This window comes from Atta colombica, unplaced genomic scaffold (genome assembly GCF_001594045.1).
Source record: "Atta colombica isolate Treedump-2 unplaced genomic scaffold, Acol1.0 scaffold102, whole genome shotgun sequence".
Classification (NCBI taxonomy): domain Eukaryota; kingdom Metazoa; phylum Arthropoda; class Insecta; order Hymenoptera; family Formicidae; genus Atta; species Atta colombica.
The window spans coordinates 28,796-39,652 of NW_017259187.1; the positions used below are offsets into that span (position 1 = coordinate 28,796).

Below are 10,857 nucleotides of genomic sequence, written 5' to 3' on the forward strand. Positions count from 1 at the left end.
ATTTTCCAATACATAAATTTACGAAATGCTAAAAGAAATTCTGTGCAGAATTTGCATTAAAAATAGTATAGATGGATTTGATATTTTTTTTAATGAAAAACCAAATAATACATAAATTAGAAAATTGCTTTTTATAAATATTTTTAGAAGAATTTATTTTGTTTTTAAAGATCGTAATCTGTATTTCATACATTTCAAAATCGTTCTTATTAAATTTAATTTATATATATCTTGTTGCATTCCTTAATATCTCTTATCTTTTTAAACATTTTTTATGCTTCGGAGAAAAATGAATTTATTTTTTTATAATTGGCTATCTCTTACACAACTACGTTTAATTTATACCAAGAAATTTGCTAATTGTTTATAAAAATAAAGTGATTTCATAGTATCTGGTTATATATTATTGATAAATTATATTTTATTAATAGATTATATTTGCCATTTGTATGTTGAATATTTAAATTTTTGACATATACAAGAAGAGGAACACGAGTGCGTACGACGTAGGCGAAAGGAGCTTCGTGATGTTAACTAGAATAACCAGATCGTAGCATGTTCGATTGCCTCGGTTTGCAACAGCCAGTGGCGAACTGCAGTACACGAATCTGCGCACGACAAGTGCAACTCGCTCGCATTTCCGCGTGGGCAGCAAGTGTAAATGCTATTTGGAAATTCTATTTACAACTAATTTTAATCAAATACAAACATAATGTATTAGAAATAGCTGTAAATTGTTATAAATTGTGTATAAATATCTAACGAAAAATTGCTGATTTATTAAAATGCAGAGAGAGAGAGAGAGAGAGAGAGAGAGAGAGAGAGAGAGAGAGAGAGAGAGAGAGAGAGAGAGAGAGAAAGAGAACAGTCAATCAAGTAAAATGGATGGAATAAAATCAGATAGCATGATAATTTTTCAAAATAATGACATTGAGAAAAATACATACACTGAGAAAAATGGTTGTACTAACAAGAAGTACAAATATGAAACGAATTCTAATTATATGAATTAGATTTCTGATTATAGTAATTGAATTTTTGATCATCTTAATTAGAATAATTGATAGATTTAATTATAAGTGTCTAATTTGTACCTTTCTGGTTGAATTTATCAAAATTCCAATTAATGCAATAAGAATTTTTTCAGTGTAGCTTTCTGGATTTCGTCTTATCAGACCGTAATTGAAGGATTTAAAAAAAATGCGAATATTTAGCTTCTACATTCAAATCGCAAGGATAATTCTGCGCGAATGCAATGTTCGTCTTGCAGCAGCTGCCTGCCTCTAGGCACGTTCTTCTCATACCTTTCGCTTTGTGAGCGCAAATGGTGGCGCGATAACGATATATAGTGCGGGGGAACAGAATGATATCTGCCTGGGGCGCGAATGCTTCTTGACCATTGGCGACGGCGAGTATAGACAAATTTCACCGCCATTGCACCAGCTGAAAATGGCATGGAAAAGGTAGGAGGGGACATGAAGAAGGAGGTGATAGGACAGCGGGAATAATAGACAGGCTTACTCGACGGATATCGAGGAAGATATATTCCGCTAAGACGGGAGTTGTCTGAACGTAGGTTGAGCCTGTCTTTAACGATCGTTATCAATGAACTGTGAAACTCGCGTGGGATTATCCACTCGTTCTTGGCGCTTGCAAATTTCTGATCGCAGACACGACTGGTCTGGTATATCATTTTTATAGCATCCGCTGCAAATTAAAACCATTTTCTCCGACTTCTGCAGCTCTTATTGCATTTATGAGATATATAAATATAACGCTGATCTCAATCATTGATTATTTTATCTGAAAGATTCGAATAATTTAAATTATTTTATTTTAAAAAACTATTGAATTAAAGTATCTTCTTATGCAAAATTGTATAAGTTATTAAATTTTTACAAGCAAAGAACGATTTTGTTGAAATATCTAAAAATTTAGTATCTGAAAATAATTTTATTCAACTATCAAAACAGCTCTATTTATTAATTAAAATGTCGAGATTTTTTGAAATATCATGATTATGCTTAAGTTTTCTATAATTATTGTCTAATAAAATTATTTCCTAATGTATATTTACCTAAATTTTTAGATATTTCAAAAAACCGTTCTTTGTGTGTGTACAAGTTCAATAGTATGTACAATTTTTTTACAATTTGCATTAAAAATATTTTAATTCAACGGTTTTTTAAAAGTAAAATAGTTCTAAAAAATTATAAATAAATCATTTTTTCTGTGTAAACTTAAAAAAAATGAGAATATAAATTATAAAGGAGATTCTCGTTGTCGAACTTTATTCTTGCTGGGGAAATTTTAGATATATTCTTGAAGAGAAATATCGCGTTAGTAGACTCAATCAAATATCCGACTTTAGGAAAATGCACTTTATTTCGTAATGGCTTGCAAGGAATCGCGTCGAAGTCACGCGTCGCTCCTTTATTGCGCTTAGGAGGCAGCAAACGTTGCTTACTTCTGTTAACTTTTTTATCCCTTTTATTTCTGAAAGCGCGAACGTGGGGATAAGTTATCTGATCCTAGAAAAATTATATTTAAAGAAGTTCTTTCTCCAAATGTTTCTGATTGTGAGAAAAAGTTCTGGAAAAAAAATACCGCAAACATATTCGTTAGAACCAAAGACTTATCTTTCGAACGAATATTTCTCGCCCTCTTTCGTAATGGCTACCACGGGAAACGCGTTAAAGTCACGCCTCAGCTCTTTATCACATCGTGACACGCCTAATTTATTCTTTCTCATTAACTTTCTTACTAACGACAAGCTGTTCCGCTCGATAGTAGTTGTATATTGTTTTAAAAAGCAGAAGCGTTACTGATAGAGATAAATAGTGAATTTCATTTACTTGGGTCATTGATCAATTAGAACAGCTGTTTATCTGAGACAAGAGTCATGAAGGATAAAAATTGATTGAGATCCGGAACTTCATATGAGTGGACAACATTTAATCGGACCAGAAAATTCTATTTTTAATATTCTATAATTGATCAAGTTTCTGTTATATTTATAAATTATATTTATAAGTTTTTTAATATGATAGTAATATGATATGAAAATATTACAATGAAAATATAACTCAACTGTTATTTATCACTAATTAATTTTAATATCATCATCTACATCCTGCACATATACTGAATTTAATCGATTAATTTAATCTACTAATATTTAAAATTTGTAGAAGAAAACACTGCAAGTACACTTTTAAGAATTCTGCTTCCAAAACTCTTGTGTTGGAAGAAGAAACGTTTTTTTCTCTTGTATCACAATTTCCGTAAAAATCGAAATCACGCGTCAACTCTCGTCGTCCTTTCACTCGTGTCGATGGTTCTCTCCATTCGTTTCCAGCTTTCCGAACGAAAGGGTTTTCCCTCGACTGCAAACAGTCCCTCTTTCCTCGCAACTCCTCGTGTCCGGACAGATTTCCGTTCGCCGCACAATTTCCCTACCTGATCTTAATTTCCCTCTCATCCACAAGCGAGTTTGTTTCCGTTGACACGTAACTGGAGACCGCTTGAGAGATAGTCGTTGCATGTCGTTTCTCGCGTGATCCCACCTTCTGTTTACCGGGAAAAGCCTATTTACACGAGTCATTAGGAAGTCCTCGTCGTCGAGCCGACAGCGACATTATTGTTCCATTCGCCTCGGTGATTATTCATGCTATTATTAGCGACAATGAAGGGATTCTTAGCATAGAGATGTAAAGGGGATTTTTAGCATATAGGGTTTGTTCATATTTTTATGAAAGATTTTTATAAAAAGATATAGATATATATTTTTATATTTACATTTATACAATATTTTACATTTTTTATTTTTTTATAAAAAAAATCGCGTGTATACACACACACACACACACACACACACACACACACACACACACACACATACACACACATTATCTTCGAATCTTATTACTCTGTTTCTAACCACTAATATTGCTATCTTTTACTCCTAATTTTAGTTCGCTATGACGCAGATTGCGCGTTTCGATAAGAGTATCTCAAAGCAATCTAGATTCGAAACGAACTAGTCTCGACATCGCGGTGCAAAATTATCCCGCGAATTTATAACGCGGGATAAAACGAGAAATCCAATTTCATCTCGCGGTATGGCTGTCGTGGATTAACTAGCGTAAATCACTCGCTTCCAGGATGCTTTCGAGTGACTCCAGGCGATCGAAGTAGAAGCCGCGACCCGAGAGGAGCCGCAACAGTAGCCGCTTCTTCTTGATTGTCGAGAGACCATCCCAACCGTTTATTAAAGGGACAATAAGCGATATTATCTCGCGTAATAAACCGGCGTGAGCGCACATACACATATACGCGCGCTATCACTAGGATCATAAAAGGTCCTATTATCGTGTGCGATTTATTGTCTATCTCTCTTGGATGTTCACTCGCTCATCCTGATTAATCAGATAGGGTTATTGATTTTTTTATTGGTAGTTTCGCGTAGAATCAATGACCTGCGTCAACAAAAATTGATATTAATAGCAGTATGATTCATTTGATGTATCTAAGAGATAATCATATTATTTGACTTATACACTGAAAGAAAAGATTGGCTAAATATGGCATTTTTAATTGATTGCAGCAGCCAATTTCTAGTTGTGTTAGCCTATCGAAATCCTATATTGCGAATAGACTAATGTAACAAAAAATTGGCTGCTGCAGCCAATTAAAAATGCTATGCCATATTTTATCATCTAATTTGCTACAGCAGCCAATCTTTTCTTTTAGTGTAGGCGAAAGGTTACATTTCCGCATTACATGCAAGTATATAAGTAATGAAACATGCTTTTCTAGGGATAGCTCGATCTATGTCCTGAATCAACTGTAGATAGCTTTGATTACTATCTGATCACATAATTTCAATAATATTTTTTTGTTCATTTTTCTTTTCTTGTCAAAATATAAAGATAAATATTTAATAGCGCAAACGAGAAAAGATTTTAATGCTCATTACTTAAAATTTAATTTCGCAATATACCTCATAGTAAAGAAATTTACGATCAGGTAGCGATAAAGATTTGTTGTGGAAATTATGATTAAAATTTAATTAATAATAGTTGACGAAGCCAGCTATTATTACACGTTTTATAGTCACCGCTTTCAAACATCTTTCTTTCATATTTTATTATTCTGCCCACGTTTTTGACGAAGTGCATCCGAAGTTTTGCGGGTTCCATGCGAGAACTTCATAAGCAGCAGTCTAACAGGATTACTACGGTGCTCACGTCTTATAAATGTATTACACGATCTGTGCAACTGGCTATTGCACGTGAATTTACTAATGTAAATACAGTCGTTGCCGAAATTCATCACGATGCAATGTCAGCTGGGACCAGGATTTATGTAAAGCAAGTTCGCACGTACGTTTAGATGTTTGCACGAAATGTGAAGACTCACAAGGGGAGATTTGATGATATAGTGCGGTAACATTTTACGAAGAATTTCACACAAGATCCTCGCATGAATTCAAAATGATTCTATAAGAAATAAATGGGAAGTTAATTTTTTGGGATTTACATTAAATATCGTATAAATATCTATATAAATTGTAAATCTTTTCTTACGTTCTTTCAAATCTGACTTTTCAGAAATGCGATCGAAATTTATCGTAAGTTCTTTTCGGCAAGTTCTTTATATTTACGGCGACACCTTTTGCGAAATCAAAATGCGATATAAATCACTCCTATAGTCGCGCCTAAAAATTCTTATCGCTGCCTGAGACAAGCCGAAAGTCCTGCTTCCGTAGGCGAACCTCCTTCCGTGTTTCCATGGAAACCTTTCTATCTCCCCCAAACCTCCTCTTTCTCCTTCCTTTCCCTTCTATTTCTCCCTTTCTCCCATTCTCTTTTCATTCCTGTCAGGAGCGGATCTATAATTAATAAAGCTTTAATCAAGTAATTAATATCTATTAATTTTTTGCAATTGTATAACATATTGCATAGATTTTAAGCAAATGATTAAAAAGGTAATTTGAAATTAGAATTTATATAATACATTCATATGCATTTACAATAAAAATTAATTTTATGATTTTCTATTTTAAATTTATTGTTTATTTTACTTTATATTTGTAGAAGAGAATGCAACAACACTCATTTATGTGAATTTATACGAAATGTATAATCTATTAAGATTAAATCTTAAAGAATTAACTTTCGAATTGATAAAGTTACATTATCCGCAACTAACAGATCTATTAATAAGCGAAGTAAATTTTAATTTTTGAAACGTATCTAAAAATTTGTAAATTTTCATAACTTTATTTATTTAAAATTAACAAAAGTAAACTCAGATCTTCGTTTATTTCCTAAATTATTTATAATATTTTTTGTTACTCAACAAAAATTATATTTCGTAAATTATTTAAATTATTTAAATTACTTGGATACCTTAGGGTCTTCAGAATTCTGAATTCGTCACTGTCTCTCATGCTCCCTCTTCTTCTCTCTCTCTTGCTTTCTCTCGCGCACCCCCGTAATACGCCTTTCACAGTTAGCGCCGCGACGCCCAGTATCGACCGAGGGTGTATACCCTCTCTCTCCGGACTATTCTTCACCACCACTACCACCCCATCCTATTAGTTCTAGTGCACCCTTACGTTGCATACGAGCGCTCTCAACCTTCCAGCATCCTCCCCCGCGCTTTCATCCCCTCTGCTACTACGCGCCACTACGATAGTACTACTATTCGATTCATAATAACAAAGAACACGCGATAGCGTACTCGCGAGCAGCTTTAATTCACGACGAGCAGACGGTGCAGTTCGATGGCCGTTCTACTCTTTCAATTCAATCTATCGTTTTATTCTTTATTTTACATGGGGGAATTTTGATTAATCCGCTATTAATCACGTGTACAGAAATACAGTTCTGATTTCTGTGTCATTTAAATATAAAATAAGGTATAAACTTAAGAATTCTTTCTTAACTTTGTACTTATTCTTGAAAACTCGTTTCACAGCTTTTATCAAACTATGTATTCATTCAAAAAAGTTCTTTTATATGGTATAAATATAAAAGTTGTTTTATATTCATACTTAATTTTATTTTACTTGTATATATGTACATATGTGATCATAACCTTATGGTAAAAAAATTACTGCATCTTTTCAATTTGTATTTATTCCTGATATTTTTTTATATTATAGCCTAATTTGGGTTTTCGAAGATTTAAAATTTTGTGAAAGAAATATTACAAAGAAGAAATTATTACATATATAATTTAAGTTAATATGAGTACAAATCATTTTAATACTGATTATTTTAATGACCGACTTATTCAGTCTTCCATACCTAAACATTTCAGAATCACATACAATTATAATTTTATCCTTCTCAGATCTATATCTTCATTTTTAATACAATACCTTGAATTAATTCTTTATGAATTCTCTTTACAATTTTATAACTATAAATGACTACAGATATATGGAAATAATTCATTAAACATTCAAGACCTTCTCTTGATTGGAAAATTAAAAAGATAAACTTATTTTTAAATTATATTTGTTAATTTTGATTTTTCCTATTTGTCTCGTTTAAACAATTGATGTTTGTTTGTAGCTTTCATCTTGACTTGAAAACGCTCATAAATCATGAGGGGTAATCTCAACTTTGTCGCATAGAAGGCAAGCTATAATCAAGAGTGAGTTATAGCATAATTAGCACATTTCCTGGTTCTAGGTAACGGCTACCTTCTCATGCACAACGAGTGTGCACTCGCAAGAAGGAACTTGGGTTCGCACAGCGGGCAATTAGTGCAAAGTGCTGTTCTTTCGGGAAAAGGATTTCCATTGGACTATCTGTATGTCTGAACTTTGAAATTTTGAATTAAAGCTCAGTTCCGTTTCCTTAATCTTGTACTATTTTCTCGTACTTGATGAAAAAGCTTTTACATCGGATATTGTCCATCTTGGAATAATTCCAAAGTTTCCAAAGTGACGGCTCTGAACAATTTAATTAATCAAAAGTTTTAAACGATGTCTACTTTTTGAAAGAAATACAGAAAGATTTTATGTTATAATTATTCTCATAAAGTCTGATTTTTAAACAAAGGTAAAGACACAATATGATTTTTCGTATAATTAGTGAAAGGAAAATAACTTCTTATATACAACGCGCGATATTCATGACATACAATAAGAATTAATCAGCGTATCGTTTTAGAATTTTATATAGTTACATCATTTATATTTATATGCAATCTCGCCTTCGCAGCCAAGCATTCCGATAGTATTGAAACAAATCATTTCGGATTTCTTCGAGCGCAAGCGCGCTCGATCGGCAAATCAAATGGGGTTGAAATGATTTATTGGAAAGGAGGGAAGGGTTGATTCGGAATCGAGGTTGTGGCATCGTGTTATTCGGTGGGTGGATTCTTGCTGCCTGTCCGATAAGAACTGACCCAGATTCCCGTCGTATCTTCGGCGTTTCCGTGGACAGAGCACATTGAGGAAGCGCATCTTGCATGCGCAACTCCTCTCGTTCTCTTGAATGCGCAATAAGTTTCGCCGATCAAGAACTTTCGATCGTAAGTAGAAGTCCCGGTTGTTCTACTTCGGTAACGTAAAACTGAACGTCGATGGTGAATTGCGAATTGCTGTCAACCTCGTAAGCTTTACGGCGATATCGTAGTCGAGGCTGTTCCGTTTCATGTTTCAGGGCGTGTCCGATGTTTCTCTCTTATTATAATAAGTTATAATATATTTCTAACTTTCCTTTGCACATATTACAGATTTTATTTTAAAAATGTGATTGAGATTATTTTGCGAAACAAAAGTAAAGAAATGTAGTTTTCTTTTGAATGAAAGGAATACCTCATCATTTTTTGCAAATATTATATTATACATGTATATTTTTAATATAATATATTAAGATATTTTTCAAAAATAATATATTTAAAAATAAAATTTGTATATGTATTTAAACATTTTTTTATCTTTCAATCTCTTAATTTTTATAATTTTTTTATTACAGAAATAAAAAGACTCGATATTCTATAAGAGGGGAAGTTCTCAACTGCTATTGTGTTCGCGTACACCGCGACATGCAAAGAAAAAAGAAAAGAGTAATAACAAAAGCGTAGCACGCTTAAGCGTAACGCAAGAATTGCAGGGCTTTTATTATTGCAAAGCACCAGCCGATGAGCTTCCGAGATTACACTCTCCTGAGGGAAATGTTTCATCACCCCTTTTTCTCCCATATTTACCGTTGCATCGGCTTCCATGCTTTCACGTTTTATCAGCGGAATTACATTTTCCCGGCACAGCGGTTCAACGCTCGAAATGTGCAAGCTTGCGCCGCTATTACGTCCAGCAGTCGTATAATTTATAATATGAAGTTAATCAAATATATTATTTTAATAATTTTTAATAAGCTATTTTAACAGATTTCAAAAATGTTAGCAGAAAAGAAAATTTTATTTCTCAAATGACTTTATCTTAATAAAATTTTAATTTAAATATTAATTTTAAAATATTTCAAATCTCTTCATGCTACAATGTCATGTATAATTTTTGTAATTATACATTTGTTATATTATTTTTATTTTTTATTTTTCCAATATTAAATTACAAAGAAAAATAGTATTCAATTAAATTTGGATACGGTGAAAATCATATAATCCTACTAAACAATAAGCTAATAAAAAGAAGTCAAATGTCAACTAAGTCAAAATTAGAAAATTAACAATTTTATATATGTAATTAAAATACATTTACTCTTTCTCTTCAGATATGATTGTGCGCCAATTACTTTCAGATTTGCAATACAATCAAACTGAAATAATAATAATCTGACAAATTTAATTTAATTGTTGACTCGAAGAACTATTATTGCAAGAAATATTACTTTATCCGAGACTGTTTTTATTATACGAATAATACCGATTATCGAGTTATTTGTTATCAAACGTTTCGTATAATATGTTATCTTGTGCAGAATAAATCTCGTGAATTTTACGGCATGTTTTTCATCGAAAGGACGACGCTTTAGCAATTTTGCCGATAGGGAAATTCCCTTTTTTCCCCCTCGAGTTCTCCTCGATTCTCGTAGGAAACTCAATTACCGATCTCGTAGAATTAATCCGTGGCTGCGGCGGGCTGCACTCAAACGAGATCCTCGAGGTCACATCGCTTACAGTGGAAAGAGTAACAGAGCTGATTGGCGTTCGCGCAAATAACTTCGTTACGAATTTCGTCACGAGCAAGGTTCACGTGGATTTAGCTCCTGTGGCGTCTATCGAATTAGCCTCCGGTATTATCTCTCCTCTTTTTCCAAGTTGATCGAAGAGTTTTAGAAAATCTTAACGCTGCTACGACAACATTTATGTCTGGCGTATATATAATGACTATATTTACTTAAGCGAGAATAATAGCTCGAAAAAGGACACGTAGTTTTAAAAATAAATTTAATATTATACGTAATATATTGATAAAGATTATGCAATTTATTTCTGAAAATGGATGTCTAAAATATTATCCCAGTTTTATAAAATATAAATTCGTTAAATATATAAATGCTATTTATACACATTATTATACACATATTTAGCGCGAATTGTTTTAAAATGGAAAAAAGATTTTACATTTATCTTTATCTAAAGAATATATTGAATATTATTAACTTTTATCTAATTGTAAATCGTCGTACAAAAAAGTAATAAAAATTGAGATGTAATATTGAATATAATGTAATATTGTAATCAAAAACCCCTCGCGCGCGCGTGAATAATGTAAGATTAAACAATACATATAAACAATATCTATTAATTTATAATAAATATTAATATTAATTTTTGTAATTCATATATATATATAAAATATAATATTAATAT

General features: G+C 32.3%; 1 protein-coding gene across 1 annotated transcript in view; it reads left to right on the plus strand.

Moving 5' to 3' along the window:
• Positions 1-10,857, plus strand: part of LOC108687435 (breast cancer anti-estrogen resistance protein 1) — a 23,228-nt gene that overhangs the window by 7,486 nt on the left and 4,885 nt on the right. The window lies entirely within an intron of this gene.